Genomic DNA, 6,298 nt, shown 5'->3' on the forward strand with positions numbered 1-6,298 from the left:
TATATATATATAGTATTGTATAAATAGAAGTTATCGGAAGCGTCTGCACATTTTGAATAGAAGTGATTGGAAAGCGTTTGTGCACTCGGAATAGAAGTGATTGGAAGCACCATCGTTATAAGACAAATAATTATTATGAATATTTTTCACGAAATTCTGATTAACTCTCTGTTTCAATAAATTTAATTTCAATGTCATTTTCAATCGTTTTCTACATTATCACTTTGTTTTTTAGTGCTTTAATCACTGCTTTTATTGCAGAAACCTCATAAGGAAGTACTTTTGTATCTCGTTGGTTTTGTGATATTTCTTTTCGTGCGCTCCATTTTCCTGTAATAAAAGATTAAATAAATATTATGTTATAAATATTATGTTTTAAAAATCAAGATTGAGAACGTTATTTCATGAAAATAACGCGTTATAATATTTAGGCAAAAAAGTAACGAAAACGGTAATGAAATTAATTATAAGTAATGCATTACTTATAATTAACTTTACTTTCCAATTACTTTCCAATCTTTGTAAAAATAACAAACTTAAATTTAATATACTAACTCGATTTCTATACTTTCTGTTATATATTCGATTACTATACTCGATTATTATACTGTTCACTATGATTATTTCATTTGTAAAAGAAAGGTACAGAAGTAAAATAGCGCTGCATCAATTGTTAAGAAAATTTTGACCATATATTTAGAATTCATATTATATGTTATTTATATTGAAATATTTTATTTCCTTTTAGATAGAAAAAAACTAAAAAAAATCAAGAATAATCAAGAATAAGAAAAAAGAACAAACAAAATGTAATTTTAATTTTATAATTTTTCATCATGTACAATATCAACGATTATACAATATAGTGGGAAATTCAGAATGATTTTTCTCATCACTATTGTTCACATCTGCTAATGTATTATCCCAAAAAGGCAGCCTTTTAAACGAACTTCTTCTATGCCAGTAATAATACTATTTCTCAATGAGGAACAATTAAAAAAAATGTAATGCTAATGATGATATATCAATAATGATATCAACATCATAAAAATTCTTTACTTCAAGAAATTTTTTATAATCAATAATATATGAATTTTCAATCATAATATTGATAAGAATGCAGACGGACATATCATGTAGAATACAGCAATTATTATGCATGTTTAAGATAAGTAAAATTCCATTAAACCTAATCTTACGATATTGAAAACAATTAGAAAGAAGATTAGATGGAAGAGGACTTGCATTATGCTATATAGATATATGAGTAGAGATACATGAAAAGAATTCATACTGCGATTTTCAATTGTGGAATGGACTTCTATTTCTGCAAACATATATCAATTTGCTGAAGACAAAAATCGAGTAATACTTTCTAAAAACATTCATGTTATTTTCATATGAAAAAACAGAAAATGTATCAAGAGGACCTAACTGTTGCACATCATCAGTTAGATGAATTAGGCCGTGTATATTATAAGAATAAAAAGTCGGGCCGTAAAGATCTTGGCATCTTTCTACAAATTTTTGTAATGTAAGATCTGCAAAGCTTAGATGTGCTTTTGATGGAGATACAGAAATTAAAATCCTTATAGCAGCATGCAAAAACAAAAAGTATATAAGCTAATTGATCAAGAATGCCATGTGTTACTATTGGATCAGTATAGAGAAGAAATTGGCGATATTCTATGGCTTTATATTTTGTGCACATAGCAAATTTAGGACGCTTTGCAAAATCAGATTGGCAATATTTTGCGAGTGCTTCTAATCATGTTGATATAATAGAAATTGATTTTGCAGATAATTTTGATAAGCGTGAATATTTTCCATACACCCATGCGAAGAACAATTGTCATAACACCTAGCAATACGAGATGCATGTATGCAAAAGATACTTGAGAAACTATCTCTATCAGTAATGCTAAAGGACTTTTGTCATCTTTATGGTGAGTTTCATCCAAATATCTAACTATTCCTCATCAGTCCATAGAAAATGATTGACACCCAAAAAAATATTACGTCTTTCACATCGAACCAAAGATTTTACGTTTTGAGCAAGGCTGACCAAACATATGGCCTCTATGATTAATAATAAAAACACGCTAGTGTATCAGCTATAAAACATCTTAAACGATGGGTATTTTCTTTCCTAATATTTATACCTCCGTTTATCAATATTCTGTTAATTGTTTGTAACGACCTGTTCAAAAAATACATTTTGATCGTATGGTTTCGCAGGGCCTTTGTATATTCCTACTATTATGGGTTTATGTCTCATATTCGCAAGTTTACATTGAATTAGCCAAATTTGCATGCTTCCTTTCTTATTTATCTAAATTGCACCCATCAATATTGAAATCAATTTCTATTTGATTCGGGAGAGACGCAACTGGAAACTGCAAAAGTATTAGTAATTTGCATTTCTAATTCAAAATGTATGTATTCACTCGGATGTATTTTAGATATAACAACTTTATTTCGTGGAGTACCTAAAAGTGTTCTGATATCTTTAGGTAAGCTTTGAAACAAGGATACGAAAAAGAGAGAGAATATTATACACTAAACATGATTCAAATTACAATATTTTCAATAAAACAAGATGCTAATTTTTTTCGAGGAAGTATTGAGAAAAGAGGAATCAGCATCACTGTCGAAAGAAAACTAAGATTATTATCACTTTCAATATTTTCGAACTGCATACTGCTACAAATATTATTTGCTGTTTGCAGATTGGCTATTGATTGGCTATTTCCTGAATGTAACACATCTGTTATATGTTGAATACTGTTTATACCATCTGATTATCAAATAAAATTTAATGCATTGTCTTCAGATCGGACATTATTTCTAATTTCTAACGCAATTCTTTTGCGTTGTCTCATGCTTAATTTATGTATACATTTTCGTGAAATTGAATGTTTTAATATATAAAGTTTCATAATTATGCATACAAAATTTTTCATACAGCTAAGAATAATTTAAAGCAAATAATCGTAACCTTGGAAAAAAATTCTCATAATATTTTATATCAAACTTCGCCAAAGAAAAAAATGACTGGGAAAAAAATGTTCTATATATAATTATATAAAATTATATATAATTTCCTTCATCGAGTTATTCAACATTGAAATAAATAATTGGATCTTTTTTGTTTCAATGTTGAATAACTCGGAAAAAAAATCGTATAAAACTTCATGAAAAAGCAAATTAAAGAGAAAGGATTCACTCGTTCGAATTATGTAAACAGGTGATCCTTTAGTTATATCCCATAATGTTATTATATCCTATAAGTTTTTGTTGTATGTATAAAATATTTTTTCTGGTAAAAAATTTTTCATATCTAAATATATATAAATACGTATAAATATGTATAAATATTTATAAACATATATAATTATACATGAAATATGTTCATACTTTTTTCTTTTGTAAAATTATTTTTTAGTGTAATAAATAATTATTTTTTAGTGTAATAAAAATATTACACTAAACATATTACGTATTTCATATACAGGATGTCTGGAAATAATTGCCAAATATTTCATGGGTAGATAGAGCGGACTATCAAGTCCTCTATCATGATGTAAATTTCCTCAATAGTTAATAAGATATTAATCCTTAAATAGGCGAATATGCGCGCTCGCTCGGCCTACTGCGAAGTGTATGTCTACCGATCGCTTGGCGCGCGAGCCTTGGGGATTGGCTGGCAAGCACCCCGCGCCGCGCACACCGCCGCAAGCCTCCACAGTTCGGATGGCGCGTTTGCCAGGCTATCCCCGCTCCCCACGGCCCGTGCGCCAAGTGATCGGTAGGCGAATATACTTCGCAGTAATATTCAGTTATTTTTAAGGATTAATATCTTGTTAACTATTGGAGAAACTTATAAAATAATAGAGGACTTTTGGATTCAGTTTAGTCCGCTCTACCTGCTCATGAAATATTTAGCGATTATTTCCAGACACCCTGTATAATTATATAATTTATAAAAATTTATACATGTTTATACGTCCTTATATATATTCAAACATGAAAAATTTCTAACCGGAAGTATCTCTCAATATAAATTTTGCCGAATGAAGTCCACTTCTATTGTAATTTCTATTGTGCGTTATGCAATAATGTATGTTTCCTCTCTTTCTCTCTCTCTCTCTCTCTCTCCCCCCCTCTCTCTCTCTCTCTCCTTTCTCTCTACTAGTTTCTACTGCTATCCCTCGTTTCTGAAAAAGTAATTCAGACATTCACAGATATGTAAGAAAATATTTTTTCTCGTCAGCAACGATAGTCAACAATAAAGAATAAAGACCGACACAAAATGAGCATCACAAATTGCGATAATATATAATAAAGAAGGAGAAAACGGTACTTCATGCGTACTCGAAAATCTGTGACGCTCATCGTGTTTCGGTTTTCATCCTTTATCGTTGATTACATACTGTTGACGAGAAAAAATATTTTAATTCTAAGATTAAAAGATATATTATTATCATTCAATCTTGGATTTCGTTCAGCAAGATTTATATTGACAGGTAAGATTTTATATCATTAATAGCGAATTTGATTACATTTTTGTTGCATAGTAACAATAATTATTGCATAAATTATTTTCATTATTAAAATTCATTATTCATTATTCATTATTCATTATTCATTATTTTTATGTTCATTATTTCATTTTATATTTAAAAAATTTCCTAGAAACTTGAAAATTATATGAAATTTGTTGAAAATCAACGTGAAAATATCTTCTATATATTTATCAATCATACTTACATATTTATCAATTTCCGAACTAAACAAATAGACAGATAAAAAATGAATAAATAAATAAAAATATAAATAAATAAATAAGTACAGTAAACAAATAAATAGGTAAATGAATAAATAAATAAATAAATAAATAAATAAGGAGATATACGTATAAATTATCTCGTTTTAGATATAATATATATTTTACATATAATAACAAAAATATATTGTGTATATATTTAGATGCTTGCTGCAATCACAATTTTAACAAATCGACTCGAAGTTTCAAGAAGAAACTCTAGTTTCAAGCAATAGTTAGAGAAGCTTTGCGTTCAGCGAAACAAGTATTCGCACATTACGTAATCGAGAACGTCTGACCAGAGAAGCCAAAAATTATGGAATGAATAAAGGAACAAACAGAAGAAGAAGAAGAAGGCCCACTATAAATTGATAATTTAACGGATTAATAATTTAACGGACTTCCATTTAATGGATTGTATGCAATACATTTTTAATAAAATGTTAATAAATCAATGTTAATCAATGTTTAATTTTAATAAAATTTTAATAAAATGTTATAAATACTTAAAAATAAATCAGAATAAATATGCGCTTTTTTTAGGCATTGTGGAATTATTCTGATCACTCCTTGTACTTTTAAACTAATTTATTCTATCCTCATAAAAAAATAAGACTTTAAAATTTTCTGATTTTATGTGTTATGAATTACACTATTATAATACATAAGGTCAGAAAATTTTAAGATCCTATCTTTTTTATGAAGAATAGAATATTAATTTAAAATAGAAGCGATTAGACTAATTGCTCAATGCTTCAAAAAGCGTAGTGTTTATTCTGATTTATTCTTGCGCATTTATGTCATCGCATCATAACATTTATAATCTCAACAAAAAAAAAATTGCTACAAGCTTCTGTGCTGCATGGAAATTGTTCTATATTTAAGAACATATTATGACTTTATCGATGCTTTTTGTTCGTTGTTTTTGAGTCAGGATATTAAAGTATTGACAAAATTAAGTTAGCTTTTTCCTGTTTTCACCGTAAAAAAATCTCACCAACTCATTGCGAGGTGAATCCGGATGATTCTAAGTAATCCTGACCTGTAACCTGAGCATTCTGTTTGTGTCAGTCTGACGTAAATTAGCAACGGTGTATAATAATTCGAAATGACCGATTTCCGCGAAATAAATGCATAGTCGCACTACGCTGCCGCAGAATCGTCGGCAACTTAGCACTCATCGCTATTCATGCACGAGTCGCATTTCTATTTACAGTTAGCCGAAAAAATATTTTTACACGAACATCTTTTTAGCAAAAAAAGAATAATCATATAATTAATTACGCGCGTTATTAACGCGCGGCACTTCGATTCTTACGAAGACGTCCGAAAATAGCTTGATGAGTGGTTTGCCTCGAAAGATGAGGAATTTTTTTGGCGTGGTATACACAAATTGCTCGAAAGATGGGAAAAATGTATAGTTAGCGAGGGCAAGTACTTTGAATAAATTTGTGTTTGCTTCCTAGGAAAAAA

The 6,298-nt window shown here is 28.9% G+C and overlaps 1 long non-coding RNA gene across 1 annotated transcript; it reads left to right on the top strand.

The window, feature by feature from the left end:
* The first annotated feature begins 1,171 nt into the window (after nucleotides 1-1,171).
* On the top strand, nucleotides 1,172-5,084 carry LOC108692301. Its single transcript, XR_001931963.1, has 2 exons — nucleotides 1,172-1,946; nucleotides 4,990-5,084. It is a non-coding gene; the product is annotated as an uncharacterized LOC108692301 (long non-coding RNA).
* Nucleotides 5,085-6,298: the final 1,214 nt, after the last annotated feature.

The sequence above is a fragment of the Atta colombica genome, unplaced genomic scaffold (assembly GCF_001594045.1).
Source record: "Atta colombica isolate Treedump-2 unplaced genomic scaffold, Acol1.0 scaffold69, whole genome shotgun sequence".
In the NCBI taxonomy this organism is placed as follows: Eukaryota; Metazoa; Arthropoda; class Insecta; order Hymenoptera; family Formicidae; genus Atta; species Atta colombica.